Here is a 16,687-nt window from a genome sequence, read left to right as displayed (position 1 = left end):
TTTCTTTTGGAGGTGCCTCTACTAAATTAGTAGCGGTGAGGGACATACAATGCAAATGGGTTAGATAGAAGTTAGACACCTGCCATTTAGTACCATTGTTTCCGCAGTGAGGGTCTAATTGAGTACCCGTGTGGGGCTCACATGAGGAATTAATGGTTGACAGGGTATCCCTGGAGTAGGTATTTTGGCCCTTGGTATATGAAGACAAACTAACAGGGGGGCTGGCGCTGAGTTCGGCCTGAGCATGGACGGGCACAAATGGGCTTACCTTTAGCGTGCCAGCGGTGCGTCCGCTGCGTGCCCAGACCTGCATCCATTTAATAGCCCCCAGAACTGGAAGTGAAAAATAGTAGGACTGCCACCCACACAAGATGGCGGCCAGCAAAGGAACAACGAGAGTGTAGGAAAAAGAAGAGACTTTCTCTGCACAAACGGAACCTGCGGCGGACCGGAGAGTCTGCAGCAATGAAGGTGAGGGGCTCCCTAGTTGAGGAAGGAGTAAGATGACAGGAGCAGTTGCCCCCACAGGAACAATAAAAGCAGGTAAAAGCAGATAGGTTAAAAATAATTAAGAAGATTTAAAGAATGAAATCGTCCACAACATGCAATGATATTTAAGTGAGGAGCGCGACTTACTGGTGTAAGTGTCCATTGTGCGCCCAGACCTGCATCTGTTTAAAAAAAAAAAGAACCGGAAGTGAGAAAGAGCTGGACCATCACCCACACAAGTTGCAACTTATGGCCTGATTAGGATGGTGGTGAGACTGCCATCCACAGCCCATCCATGGCGGTTTCACGGCCATTGTATGCAAGTTTCCTGCCCACCACATTATGACGGAGGGCAGTTTGTTGGTGGTCAGAAAGACCAACCACCATGCATCTGACGGGCTCCTTGAGGCCAGCGATGATGTGGAGGGCCTGGTATTCCCTGTAATGGTGGCAGTGCCTACCAGGCACCGCCGTAGGGATTATGATGTCCCTATCCGCCCACCTGTTTATTAACCTGCCATGAACAGGCAGGTGGAAAGAGACACTTTGGGGGCCCATAGAGGGTCCCCCTGTTTTTCTAGCCCTAAGCTGTGGGCACTGGGGTGCCCCCCTACATAACCCTGCACCGTGTGGCAGGCACAGCATGGTTCCTGAAACGTAATGGAGGGATATGTACAGTGTCCCTTTTTTGCATGGCAGCGGGCGCTGCCGCCAACAGCACCCACCAAAATGCAAAATATAGGCATTGCGACTGCCGTGGTGGCGGTCGTATCGTAATGCCTACTACGGGACTGCCGACAGCCTGTCGGGCAGTCCTGTCTGCGATAGGGTGTCGGGGCACGAAAGTCCACCTGCCATCCTAATCAGGCTCTAAATACCCAAGAGTGAACTGGCTGGAAAACATGTTTAATTTGAGTAAAAATGAATAAGGAGACAGATGTCATTTGGGACAGTCTAATTTCCATGTTGACTGAAGGTGGGTGGAAATAAAGACCCTACAATGGTTTAAAAATATTTTAATAGTTATTTTTCAGTTCAAAGAAATGTTTATTAGTGAGATATAACAGCATGGTAAAATAATTGTACAGAAACAAGAAAAGTAATGAAGTTGAAATATTACATAAATTAGATTGGAAATTAAACCTAAGAGTCAAGGATATTTGAAAAATAATTGGAATAGCAACAATAAAGGCATCAAAAATCATATGAAAAGCATAAATGGAGATAAAATAATATACAATATTTTATAACATTGTAACATTTGTATAATATAAAAGTATGAGGAAAAGTAAGGAAGTCATGGAGGTTTAGGAACTTCTTGCTGTGCTGGGAGGGTTAAGGGGAGACGTCTGGCACTAGCATCAATAAATAGGATAACCGGTTCCCATAACTGTATACGTTTAGGTGCTAAGTGTTGTGGGTATACAAAGGTGGTGCCCAATCTATGATTGTAGCAAATAGCATACCACCATGCTTGGTATGAGAGTTTACTGAGATCTTTCCAATTTTTAGTGATTTGTTGCTAATAATAGGTCAGTGATTTTAGTGTTCATATGATTATGTTTCAAAATGGGAGACAAACTACCCAGAAAGATATGTGATATAGAAAAGGTGTGTGTAGTGTGAAAAATAGAATTGAGTTGCGACCAAACCCGATCCCAGAAAGGACGAACAATTTTGCAGAAGAATAACATGTGAAGCAAGTCAGCATATGGCTCTGAACAGGACCAACATAAATGAGAATTGGTGGAACGAAATGTGTGAAGAGTGGATGGAGTGAATAAGAGTCTATTATAAATAAAGAAAAGAGTTTGAGTAGTGTTTGCTGCTCTAGATGATTTTCTAATTTTGAGCCATATGTCATTCCAGAGATCTGCATTCCAGGACATTTCTAAGTCTTTTTCCCAAGACAGTTCTATCTTTGTTTTATCTCTTGGATTGGGAGGGGCATGTAGGAATTTGTAAATAGCGGAAGCTTTAGAACATCGTAGTAATAGAGAGCGCAGATTAACTAGAGTTACAGGTGCAAGAGGAGTAGGGAGAGAGGGGGGTGTGAGATAGTTTGCATGGGCGAATTGGATGGCTTGTACTAAAATGGAATGTTTAGCATGAAATGAGAGGGGAAGATCTAAGACAATGCTCGCTTGTGCAAAAGGCATTAGTAAATTCTGACAATACAATTGATGTACCCATAGAATTCCTCGAGAGTGCTAAGATTTCCAAAAGAAAGGTTTGTTACGTATTAAAATGTGTTTGTTATGCCAAATAGGGAGTTCATAAAAAGTGGTGATAGAAGGAGCAGGAATAAGCTTTGAAGTGAATTTAATAATAGGGGTAGAAATAGATTGTGGTTTACGTGTGAAAGAGAGGTATTCTGAGAAGGAAAAAGGGGAAAGAAAAAATTGTTCGAGCTTTGTCCAAAGAGGACAGCTGTTAGGGGAATCCGAGAGCCAGTGTGAAGATTGGGATAGAATAAAGGATCTATGGTAAAGAGAAAAATTCAGAAAATGTAACCCTCCTTCTGATTTAGGACAGGAAAGTCTACAAATAGAAATTCGTGATTTTTTGGTTCCCCATAGAAAAGTAGATAATATAGAATTAATTTGTTTGAAATATTTAGAGGGGATTGACACTGGAATATTAGAAAGTGTATATAGGACAATGGGAGAAAGCATCATCTTAATGGTGTCCAAGCGTCCCCACCAGGATAAATACAAAGGATGCCATTTTGTTGTTAAAGAGGATAGCCTATCAATACATTTGTCTAGACATCACGTTATAGTACCCGAAATAGAAGGGGAAAAATGTAGACCCAAATACTTAATGGAGTGAGGGCTCCAAGAAAAGCCTGATGCAGTAAAATCAGCATTGAAAGTATATTTTGTTAGGGGCAAAATTTTGCACTTATCTTTATTTAATTTATATCCAGAGACTGATGCAAAAGAGTCAACCTCTGTCAAAAAGCAGGTAAGGAGATTTGGGGATTAGACAACAACAAAAGAACGTTGTCCGCATAAGCTGCCATTTTAATTGTGGAGCCCTGAAAAGTAAAACCGTGTATGTTAACATTTTGACGAATTCTAAGTAGGAAGGGTTCTAAGGCAATATTAAAAAGAAATTGTGAAAGAGGACAACCTTGTCTAACTCCTCGTGCAAGATTAAAATAAGAGGAAATACCACCATTAGCGGTGACCGCGGCTCTTGGGTTAGAATATAAAATAGAAATTAAAGCAAGAATTTTAGGGCCAAATCCAAACCATTTAAGTGCATGAAAAAGATATGGCCATTCAACCCTTTCAAATGCTTTTTCTGCATCTAAAGCAATAGCAGCTAGGGGATGAGATAAATGTGAGGATTTGGAGAGGATATCAAAGAACAAATGGGTGTTATCTGTAATAAGCCTGCCCTTAACGAAGCCGGATTGCTCAGGTCCCAATAGTTCTGGCAAATGGGATTCTAGTTGTAACGCTAGAGCTTTTGAGAAAATTTTATAGTCAACATTGAACAAGGATATGGGCCTATAATTTTTACAATATTGGGGGTCTTTACCATCTTTTGGTATAAGGCAAATAAGAGCGTCCGAAAAAGAGCCAGTGGAATCTTTAGAATCTAAAAAGGAAAGGAGAAGAGAATGTAGTTTGGGAATCAATAGAGAAGCAAAGTGAGTGAAAAATTCGACGGTAAAGCCATCCGGACCTGGCGCTTTGTCTTTTTTGAGGGTGCGAAGAGCAGAGTGAAGTTCCTTTTGAGTGATTTCTGTTTCTAAAGAAGACATATCTGAAGGTGACTCAGAGGGATGTTGAATTTCAGAAAGAAACGTAGAGATAGAAGAGTCAGAAGACAAAGTCTCAGAGGAATACAATATTTGGTAAAATTGTAAGAATTATTTTAAGATATCTGCGTCTTTAAATGTTAACGTGTTATCTGAGCTAAAGATCGATTCAATGTTTAGCTTGTTTCGTTTTGTTTTTAAATAATTAGCCAATAATTTCCCAGCCTTATTTTGACCGCCATAGAATTTCGCACTCGATTTTATTAGATAATTAGAAGCATTATTAGTGGTATCTTGATTAAATTGAAATTTAGCTTTAAGAAGTTCAGAAAGACAATCCTTCGATTTGGAGGAATAATAGGAATGTTCTAAATGTTTAATTTTAGTAAAAAGAGAGGTAGTTTTTTGACGAGGTAATTTTCGTTTGTTGGAAACATATCAAATAATAAAATCCCTGGCTGAGGCTTTAAATGCATCCCAAATAGTGTGATAGGAAAGACCATCCGTCTGATTGAGAATGAAATACTCGTTAAGAAAAGAAGTAAAAGAGGAAGAAAAAACAGGGTCTAAAAGGAGAGTGTTATTAAAGCTCCATTTACCAGGGGAATTTGGTTTATGAAAAACGTCAAGGGTTATGGCAACAAGGGCATGGTTCGAAATCAAGATGGAGCCAATATCTGATTTAATCAAGGATTGAGAGATATTGTGGGATATAAAAATTTAATCTATACGAGATTGTATTTGGTGGGCTGGCGAGAAAAAGGAGTGTTCTCGCAATTTAGGATTGCATAATCTCCATGCGTCAATGAATTTATGATGTTGTATAGTGTGCAGAAATGATTTGTGAGATTTATGTGAGTGAAACTGACTCAGGGAATTACGATCTAAAAAAGGGTCTATGACGTCATTGCAATCACCTGCTAGAATAAAGTTGTCATCATAACACTGTGTAATTTGTTGGGAAAGAGAGGTCCAAAAGGAAGAGTCCCCTATGGTAGGGGCATAAATATTTAGTAGAAAAACTGGAACATTGTCTACCATGAAATTAACAAATACCAATCCCCCCGCTTGATCATGGCATTGTGACAAAACCTTAAGAGATAGGGACTTTCGAAAAATAATGACTACTCCATTACGTTTACCATATCCCGGAGAAAAGAAAAGCTCTCCCACCCAACCCCTTTTTAATTTTGCGGATTCCTCTTCAGTTAAGTGAGTTTCTTGAAGGCATGCAATACCTGCGTCCAATTTAGTTAAATGTGTCAAAACTCTTTGACGTTTGATGGGCTTGTGTAAACCTCTGACATTCCATTAAATAATTTTTAGGGGCATAGAATAAGATTACAACAATATAGCAAAATCCAATGGTCATAGCATATAAAAAGAAGTCGAACATAATGAATAATCAACCAATTGACTGTAAGATGAAGTAAGAACTGAAGATAATAATAATGAGAAAGTGAAAAGAAGCTATGAAAAAAGAGCTAGAAGAAAAAGTAATGAGTAAGATGGAAATGAAGAAGTTGGCAGATAAAGAAAATAGAAAAAGGAAAAAAGAAGGGAGAAAGAAGAGAGCTAAAGAAAGGGTGAAGACATAGTGAGGGCAAAACTCATATCTAATAGAGAAGTGAAAAAGGAGAAGTATGAAGATAATATGAAGAATGGTTAACTTACATAACTTCCAGAACATACAAGGGGTGGGAGGGTGGAGGCCACATAGAACAATGACGTGTCCAAAGCTCAGAGGGAAGGACGGGAAAGGAGAACAGTCCCAACGAACTTGAAGACAAAAGGGAGGGAAACGACACGCAGGAGAAAATCGGTGTGGAAAAAACAAAAATAGTGAGATACAATAAAATGAGTAAACAACAGATCACAATAAGTATGCATCACTGTATGCTACTAATAAAAGGAAAAACGAAGCATGAACAATAACTGTAGGATCTCTAAGTGAAAGGTCCTTTCATCAAAGAAAATTAGTTGGAATTTGATGTAGTAGCGGTATCCATGTGTTCAGCATTGTGGGAATAGAGGAAGCTCTTGAGCTTCAGTGGATCATCATAAGTAGTGGTTTTGTTATTGAAGGTGACTTTGAATAAACAGGGATGAAACAACCCAAAACGTGCTTCAATAGAACGTAGCTGTGGTCGAAATGACAGGAATTCCTTGCGGCGATCTGCAGTTGATTTGGCGTAATATTGTGAGAAATAAAGAGAGTTCCCCGACCAGGTGACACGATTCATGGCTCTTGCAGTGGAGAGGACTTTAAGTGAGTCAGTATACTCAAGGAAATACAAGATAACACCTCGTGGCCTTTTTAGAGTAGAATTAGACGACGTACTAGGCAGAGACCCTAGACGATGTGCTCTTTGTATGTTAAGATTTGTATCTTCTGGCATTTGAAGACTCTTTGGCAAAAAGATCTTGAAATAGGCAATTGGGTCTGACCCTTCTGATCCTTCCACAAGGCCATATATTCGAAGGTTATTTCATCTATTTCTATTCTCTACATTTTCAATTTGCTTGTGTAAAAGTGATACCTGTGCACACAACGGGTCAACCTTAGATATAGAAGATTCAAGTGTGGTAACAGTATGTTCTAAACTGCTAACTCGTTCATCCACATGTGACCACTTGTTGTCTGAGAGCATTTGGAGTGTGGATTTGGTCTCCTCAATAATAGGACGCAGGGCCCTTATTTCATCCAAAAAGATATCCATTGTGGCCGGAGTGGACTGTTTTGGGGGAGAAGGAGGATCCTTTTTTAGCCTTTTAGTGGATCCCTTGTTGGTGCCAGATTTCAATGGGATAGAAGATGTTGGAGATCCTTTGGACGATGGCGTGGCCGATAAATCCTCCATTGAAAGACAGTGATAGCGAGAACTTGTATGGACCACAAATTTGCGTGAAGAAACCAGAGGTTTGCGGAAGTCTTTAAGTGTCCTTCCCATACAGAAGGCAAATGGTTCAAAAATACATAAAATCCAGGTGTCTGAAAAGCGGAAAACCCCAAAGACTATATATGATCGTTACCTACTAAAAAGGTGACAACATAAGAGTGTAATGCTCTAAAAGTCTAAGGAGACATTTATGACATAGTAGTAATTAGTGATCCCACAAGAGAAATATAAGTTATAAAATATGAGTAATACAAAAATATTTCAAAAAACATGTTTAATGTAGTCAGGGTACAACATGTGTAAAGACCATGAGTGAATAAAGCACCTGAATGCAATATAACTCAATAAGAAAGCAATAATAACATGAAGGAGCAATAGAAAAATCACTCCGTCAGCGGTAATCTTAAAATGGCGGCCGGAGCCGCTGCCGTGCAGCGCAGCACTCACTTGAATGAAAATAGCGATAAAGATGTCTTCAGGAGCCAGGAAAAGGAGGTCTGTTCAAAGCACAGACCTTCCTACGGCATCTCCCTCAATTTAGGCGACCTTCACGTAGATAAGACGTCGCGTCAGGTCAGCCTCCGTCTCCGTCAGCCGAGAGAGCTAAGGAACCACGCCATCTTCCTCGGGCGCAAGTCACGCCCCCCTCATATTTTAATAGTTATGTTAAGTTTACAAACAGGTAATATATACAAACAACAAGTAAAGAAATCATCAGTGACAGATTGTAACTCAAGATCAATATAGATGTGCTGCAATGAGCAGTCAATATGTTTTTGTCTAAGCACAAACAAACTAAGGGTCAGATGTACTATTCTGTCATACAATGCAACATAGCAAGGTAACTTGCTGCATTACGTTTTGTGAAAGGGAAAGAACAGAAATATTCTGCTCTCTCCTAGCACTGGCGCATTGCATGCTGGCTAGTCCAATTCAGGCACCTTTGCATGGTGCAAGAGTACCTATGTGATATGCAGGATTGTTTTTGTGATGGAGGGGATACTTTTCTGAACAAAAATAGTTCTTAGAGGCATATTCCTCTTTCTATGTGTGCTACATAATGCAGCGTACATGGAAAGAGGAAATAACAAATAGAAATAAAGATATTTCCCTTGTTAAACCTATGTCGGGTAGACACATAATTTTGGGGCTAACCAAGATTTACAAGTCTTTGTCAATTTAGTTTGCATCAGATACATGGGTGAATATTTATTTTATTTAGCGATTTATAGAGCGCCTGGTGACCCGGAGGCATCCCCGCGCTGTAGCATTTGTGGAGACCAGAGGGGAGAGGGGACTTTATTTTGGAAACAGCAGCGTTTTCAATTTTTTCCGGAAAAGGAGATGGCTGGGTTCCTGCCTCAGGAATACATGAGAATGCCCATGTTCCACCCATTTAACGTCTACTCAATGCAGAGTAACACAAGTCAGTGCAGCATTGTGTTGCTTTTGAATTTACTAAACCACACAAAGTGACACAAATTGTCTTTACATGGCTTAGTAAATGCCCCAAAAGATTTGCATTGGTGCTGTGGCACAAAAGTGATGCAACCCGACACAAAATCTTAGTGAATCTGGGCCTCTGTATCTATATTTACTTTGAGGGCAGCAAAACTAACCAAGCTCATCTGGGACAAGCCATGGGAAGGGAAACTTGTCAGAGGGCAATGGGAGGAGGACAGTACCGCAAAACATCTCAGCTAGCATATAAAACAGAGAAAAGTGACATCATGTAATTCTTGTAAACCGCATGTACTGCAACCATATGCTCTGGTAATCAGTAAATAAAATGCATTTAATCTAAGAGTGCAGTCATCTCACTGACCAATCTAAGATCACCTGTGCTCTCCACTTACAAGTCAATAATGGCTGTTACTTGCCCGCCCACACTCTATAAACCCAAGATAAATAATGGGCAGGCAGAAAATTAAAAAGCTTTAATTTCCTAGATGCAACCACCTGCTACCACAAAGTTTTTAAGCATGGATAATTCTGAACTTTCACAGGAGAGGTTATGTTCCTCTGTGTTCTTGTTTGTGTAACTTTTGTAAACTCATCTGAAAATGTGAATAGCAAGGTCTAAGGTGTCTTTTTTTCACAGTTGCTTCATTATGTCAGAAACGTTCACTTCCGCAGCAAGGCAGGTGATGATGTGTTTTTTGATGCCAGTGGGAACCCGCCACCAGCTTACGAAATAGTGAACTGGAAAATCAATGCACAAGCAGTGGCAGAGAGTGTGGTGGTGGGAACATATCATCCCGGGCATACATCAGAGCCAGTACTGACCTTGAACAAGAGCCTAATCCAGCTGGGTGGGTATGACCAGGTGAGCAGAGTGATGTATCCCTCATGGAGGTTTCAGATGTGTAATTAACATGTTACTTAGTTGAAAATGTGAAGAGCAAACCTGTGCTGCATACCACCATGTCTCGTGTAATGTCAAAATTAATAACTTTCCAATAACTTGCAATTTAGTGGATGTATTTAGTGGATCTATTACAAAAACCTCAGGGCGGATTTACAAGCCCCTTGCGCCGCTGGCGCATCACGTTGCGTGACGTACCGGTGGCGCAGCCTGTTAAGTGTTATTTACAAGAACAGGTAAAGTCACCCTGCGTGACTTAACCAGTGCTTGTAAATATCGCCACTGTTCATGCAACACTTTGTGTGTTAGTGGCGTGACATAGGTGTTACTGTACATGAACACTGATGCATTTCCAGATACACGAGAAATCGTAAATCTGGACTAGGGGTGGTGTAGCGAGCTGCAACGAGGAGAAATGTTTTAATTTCCCCTCGTTTTTTCCCTCTTTCAATTGATTGTTTCTGTGCAGGAAGGTGCCCTTTCCAGCACAAAAACTATTGTAGTGTAGTTCCTATATTCCCAATATGCTCTGCGCATTGGAATACTATATCCTATAGATATGACGTAGGACTTAGGTCAGTAGGTCTCTATCGTATATACTAAAATTAATTGTGAGTACCAGCTAGCTCAGAGGTCACTAGAAACTTTCTCGAATACACAAGAAGGGATTAGTTTCTGACAACCGCATAAACATGACAACTTTGTTTCCCTAGGACTGGAACAGCATCTTCAGAGTCGTGGAAACAATAGATAACTATTTTACTAAGTCAATCGTGCATTCTTTGTTTCTTTGTTAGCTTGCCTAATCTCCACAACGGCCCCATCAATTCCGGGGATGCCTGGCTCCACCTTGGGGACTCCCAGCAGGGACCATCCCACAGGGAAAGCCAGGACGGGTTCCCCAGAGTTATACAGCGCAAGGAAACCTATGGACGGGTAGCAGTGCGCTTTACAAGCTTAAATACATTTACATTTACATTTACATTTACAGAGTTGCAAAGTATAATGCGTACAGCGTTAACAGTGATATAAAATAATACTGTAATAGCATTGTTTGTTGCTATGACATACATATAAATACATCCATAAATAACACTGGCTAAAATACTCAACTGGTGCTTCTAAAAAACGCCTACCCCAATGTACCTAACCTAGGTCTAGTACGAGGGAAGAAGTAAGTATGGTCTTGTAGCATAAGTTTAGTTTTGCCAAGAATTCTGTCCAAGGTTTCTCTCGGTTCTAATCAGCTCCATATCTTAGAATGAAGGAGGTCAGGCATCTGTGTCTCTGACTCGATTTCCCTACACCCCGCAAGGGGAGTTAGAAACACTGGAGTTGGATTCTCGGCAGGAGGATGATAGCTTCTTGTCAGTGCGTCAGCTGGAGAGTCGGCTTCCTTCGGCACTTGCTGTTGCGAGCTGCGTCGGGCAAGTAGGTCGTCGAACTGCACCGAACCACACCGTGCTTTGCCATAGCACGTGAAGGTATATTTATACCTTGAAGGTGTTTAGGAATGCCAGCTTTGACATAAAATCGGGCATATGAACGTCATGGATGAACCCCTAAGGAATAGTTGTTCATGCATAAAAAATATGCAAAATCAATACCCAAGCAAGGCGAAGTCCCTAACGGCTTAAGTGTCTGGTTGTCCAAGAAATCGTTGTGACGTTGATGAACGGATGGAAGAAGCCATGCCTGTATTTGGGTAGCATGGGCTATGCCTAAATAAGGTCTAGATGTCTATGCCTATATAAGGGCAACGTGAATTGTACCTATATAGGGGCATGAATCGGGAAATTCATTTGGAATCTAAAACGCCATACAACACCCACTCCACTTTCATAAGTACGACTTCTACTAAACACTAAGTTTTAAACATGTATAAACGTATCTAAAAACTATCTATCCAACAAGTGTTCACTACCCACCCAAAATACATAAAAATGCATTGGTACTAGTTGTACACACTTAAAAGCATTGGTGCTGTACGCGTTTAAAGCAATGTTACATTCAAACAATATAGATGACATTTGAAATGCTAACCGAATGAACCATGAAAAATACAGTTATGAAACAGCTCGTAAATACAGAAAAAAAGGTGCAGAGACCATTTCATGTCAAATTACATAAAACTGTTTGTATGTGGACAAGGTCAAATATTGTCTCTGGAAGTTTTTCAAAGATTTCTTGTTCTCTATGTATATTTCTACTTTAAGCAGATTACTTTGTGCCAAAAATGAAAAAAGACAAAAACAAAAATTAATCATAGGAAAAAGAATTCCAAAGTTAGAACTTTGTTTTTGAAAAATGAAGGTCAGATTCAGAGTCTCTCCGAACACTGTGTGCCAAATCAAAAGTCAGTGTTAGGGTTTGGAGAAAGCATCAAATCTTCTAAGTCTGTAAAAAATGTGTCTACCATTGTAGATGTAAGTTGGATTACCTCGTTAAGAAGATCAACGGCACATAGATGTGAAATATCGCCATCAGCATTGGTCGCATTACCAATGTTCAGATCAGATGGTACCTGCGTGCCTGTTGTTTACTATCGTACCTCCACAGTAGCATTTTGCGTCTGTGAGATCTCAATGATTGCCGTCATCAGAATTGGTAGCCGCTGGGGACAACGCAGTGGAATGGAATTAAATGGAATGGAATATGCACTTATATTGCGCATGGTTACCCGTAGGCATCCCAGCGCATTAGGATAACCAGAAATGTCATAGCCATTCAAGGGAAAAGGAAGGTTTTCAGCTGTTTCCTGAATTGTAGGTGGTTAGGTTCAAAACGGATCGATTCAGGGAGTTGATTCCATAGTTTTTACGCGTGTAGCGCAAATCTGCACCCGCCAGAGCGAGCCCGGCGAATCCTTGGGACTGTCAGCAATATTTTATGGTTGGATCTGAGGGTTGGCAGTACCGGCAGGCGTTGAAACATCGGTAGAAGGAGCGATGGCCCATTACCAGTGAGGGATTTGTGTACAGTACACAAAGATTTTAACACAATTCTCTGTTGTACAGGAAGCCAGTAAAGCTGACGAAGTGCTGGCTTAGCAGAGTCACGTCTCGCCACCTTTAGCAGTAGGCGTGCTGCGCAATTCTGAACCAGCTGAAGGGTCTTAATGGTCCCCTGTGGAGTGCCCAAATAGATCGCGTTGGAATAGTTGAGTCCTGATAGAATGAGGGCTTGCACCAACGTGCGCCTAGCATCAAAAGGAAGAAGAGGGAGGATCTTCCTCAGTGTTCTGATTAAGCCATAGCAGGTGGCTGCGACCTCGCGAGCTTGTACCAGAAAACTGAGACCGGGGTCAATCCACACGCCCAGACTCCTTATCTGGCTCTTCGGCAGCGGGCTAGGGCCTAGTACTGCTGGCCAGCTAGGATCAAGATTAGTAGGGGAGGCATGACCCAATAACATGACTTTGGTCTTGGCGCCGTTAAGCTTTAGAAAAGAGGCATCCATCCACTCCGCTACGTTGACCAGACAGGATTTAAGGTTATTATTAGTCTGGTCCAGCTGGCTGAGTGACACTACCAGCTGGGTGTCGTCCGCGTAGGTTACCAAGTGGACCCCCCAGGGAAGTACAATGTCTGCCAGGGGCCTCATGTAGATGTTGAACATGGTGGGGCTCAACGAGGATCCCTGGGGGACACCATACTGCAACCCTGTCTGCTTTGAGTGCACCTCATCCTCACAGACCACAAACGATCTGTAAGCTAAAAAAGATTGAAGCCACTCCAGGGCAGTCCCAGCTACCCCAACCGCCTTCATGCTTTGTATCAGGATACGGTGGTTTACCGTATCGAAGGCTGCGCTGAGGTCTAACAGGACAATAGCAGCGCAGCCTCCGGAGTCCACAATCTTCCACAATCTTCCAGTGCATGGGCTGTTACTGGTTCAAGCAAAGTATCAACATCTGCTGGCGTGACTGATGGGAGTGTGAGACATGTTTGTAACAGGCATTCTTCTCCGCATAGCAGGCATGTAGAACAGGTAAGATACGACTTAACATTTCTGAGAAATGTATAGGGCAATTTGTAGTTAATTGGGCATGTTTCTCGGCAGAAGTCCTTGCGACTTGTAGATCATAAGTTTCTTTGGCCAAGGTCAGTGGCACAGTTTTTTGCAAAAGAATCGCTTTCATTCTGCTTAAAGTATCAATTCGTATAGAAGAGATGTTCAGTGACAACGAAAGTGGCGACTCCAGGTCTGTCTTGGTTTTAGGAAACAATACTTGCAAGCAGCAAGTGACTCTGGCTGACACAGTTACTAAATATGGGATTCCTGGCAACATGCCACAGCAGCTGTGATCATTCAACATTAGGTAACTCCCATTCGAGAGTTGTCCAAAAATTGGATCAATCACCGCGGCTGGAGAACCTTGCAGGTGGCAGGATAAATTGTTAGAGGAACCATCACAGGCCCCATGTAAGTTTATACCCTTACAAAGGAGATAACCGCGTAGTGCGTTTTCACAGTTTTTACCGCTAAGATACACTTTACGCCCCCCAATCCAACCTATGTAAGTGTACGGTAATTCCCAGGATGTCCTGATGTATTCTTTACCCAACCCTTCATATGTGCCTGCTGGTATATGTTTTAGGCAATACTGAAAATGGAAAATTGTAACAGGCAGAGTGATTGTTCCATGTATAATCCATTCTGTAGCTGGCTTTTCAGCGACAGTGAATGGCAATCTTTCCAGTTTTTCAGTGCTCAGCACCATATAGTCTACTCCCCTTTGTGCCAATTTTGTCTGTTTATCAGTGAGACTGAATTCTGAAAACAGTGACGTAGTGTTGATTAAACGCCAAGGCACATAGTCTGAACAAAGGTTTTGCAACGTCCAACCAAATAGCATGATAGAACGTAATTGCGACTGACCATGTTGTAACATGACTAGGTCCTGTTCCATGATGTCTATGGCAGAAGACGCTATGCTGTCCAATGAATATATCCTGGATAACAGAGTTGTTAACCCATTGTCAACCACAGAGAGAGTTTTCTCTAAATTAATACAATCAATTTCTTGTATCCTTTCTGCAGTCTCTGCTTGCGTTATCTTCCATGCTTCATAATAAGCAGCATAGATACCGGCATATATAAAACGTTTATGACACTGTGTTTTTGGTCCTAACAAGAATTCCCTAAAATCAGTGCCATCTTTAAGTAAAGATAAGTGTTGCTTTACATCCTTAAGTGTAGATCTATGTAGCCGTTTAAGGCAAAGCTTCCCTACACTGTATGTTGTTACTATTCCAGGATGCTGTCTTTGAACGTATCTTGGGCCTGTTTTGTTCAGGAATCTATCTTGACAGTTGTTTGTGTCTGTGGGCCAGATCAACCATTTATTCCAATCTGGATCTGTTCTGTTGTGAAACAAAATAGTATGTACGTCGACCCCCTCCTCTGAAGTGTTAGTGCTCTAAGGTGTAGGTGTAGACGGATTGTTCATGTCTTTGATCTTGGCTAACCCAAGACAAGATGTCTGTTGGACAGTGTCATTCAAAATCATAATTTGCTCAGGGATGATGCAGGCTCTAAATAAAGCGTATATCCCCTGCACATGCCAATCTTTTGTGCCCCAGACAGTTTTTGTCTCAATGTTATCTTTCCAAAAGTCAAAACCTACTTTTCATGCCAGTTTTGTTTACAATTTTAAAGTAAAATGATTCCGGATTGGAGACATTGAATCCTGAAAAGTACGGAAATTTTCTAAGAAATGTTTTTGAGCTACCCTTTGGTGGCATTGCACAATGTTCCCATTGGTTATACAGTAATACATTTCTAGGATGTGTAGATCTGTGCAAGAACTGATTATAACAATACATTTGTTCATAGTCAGATGAACCGTCTAAATATTCATGATTACTAAATACTGCAGACATTTCCAAGTCTGACATCATATTAATAACAGTCTCGAAGTCCCAATCATCAGAAAAGGTACTAGATGAAACAAAGTCATTCAAGGAAATCTTGAACTGGTGTGGAATCTTCAACAGCTCCGACGGGCCAAAAATGTCATAATCAGTTCTGTCCCAAGCTATACCCCATGGTATAGGAATGGATGTGATGTTTACTGCTGACAAGACTCTTTGTTCACGATGGGATGATTTGTGTGGTTTGAGGAGTAAGTTGATGTTCTTACTTGCTGTGTCCATTTTGACATATCTTCCATTTATCAGCATTCCCAAAGGTATTACCAGAGTCAAACAAAGTAGAAGACAAAATACACCCAACACAATCCAAAGTTCAATCCATTGTGAAACTAGATAATTCTTTCCCAGGTGATGAAAAAGGTTTGTTACTAACATTCTGGTCCCAAAAAGGAATTCATATGGAGTGATACCCCCTAGAGAACTTCTTGGCAGATTGTTAAGATTACTTTGGACACTTATTAGATGTTCGACCCACCCGTCACCTGAGCCTAATACCTTAGCTGTTATAGATTGCTTTATGTCCCGGTTTTTTCTCTCCACAACCGAATTTCCCTCAGGATGGAATGGACTGGAGTACCGCAATAGAACACCCAGATTAGCCATGGCCTCCTTGTAAGCTCAAGAGCTAAACTCAGGACCCTGGTCAGAATGTAGCGTGCCGACTGCGTATGTGCTGATAAAGACTCGCAAATCTTTTATAACAGTTCGGGCATCAGCCGAGCGCTGAGGCCACATCCAAATAAATCTTGTCTTAATATTTGTGGGATCGCACTTGTCCACAAGGATGTCTGCGTGTAGAACGTCTAATGCTGTCTAACAATGGTGTCTGTACTGGGCTGGCCATGCTATAGTCAGGTATCTGGCGGCGTTCTGTACTGCAATCTCTAATGCAGTGTATGCAGCCAATGACAAACATGTGAATGTGAGCATTCATTCCTGGCCACCAGTACTTATCCTTGACAGTTAATATCATTTTAGAGATCCCTTGATGTATCAGACCCTCTCCCAAATGTGCTTCGTATATCAAAGCTACTCTACGTTTCCTGTTTGGAATCACTCTACCCCCCCACTCCAGGGATTCGAGCAAAAGGAATGGAGTTTGCATCAATTATATATGAGTATTTGAGTGGAAACTTATTAGGTAACGCTGCACCGCTGCCTTTGCTTGTTGCATTGACAGCTAGCATTATTTCGCCGTCTATTTTCGTTTTTGAACGAGTGATTG

The sequence above is a fragment of the Lissotriton helveticus genome, chromosome 12 (genome assembly GCF_964261635.1).
Source record: "Lissotriton helveticus chromosome 12, aLisHel1.1, whole genome shotgun sequence".
Classification (NCBI taxonomy): Eukaryota; Metazoa; Chordata; class Amphibia; order Caudata; family Salamandridae; genus Lissotriton; species Lissotriton helveticus.
Note: the sequence above shows the minus strand (reverse complement) of the source record.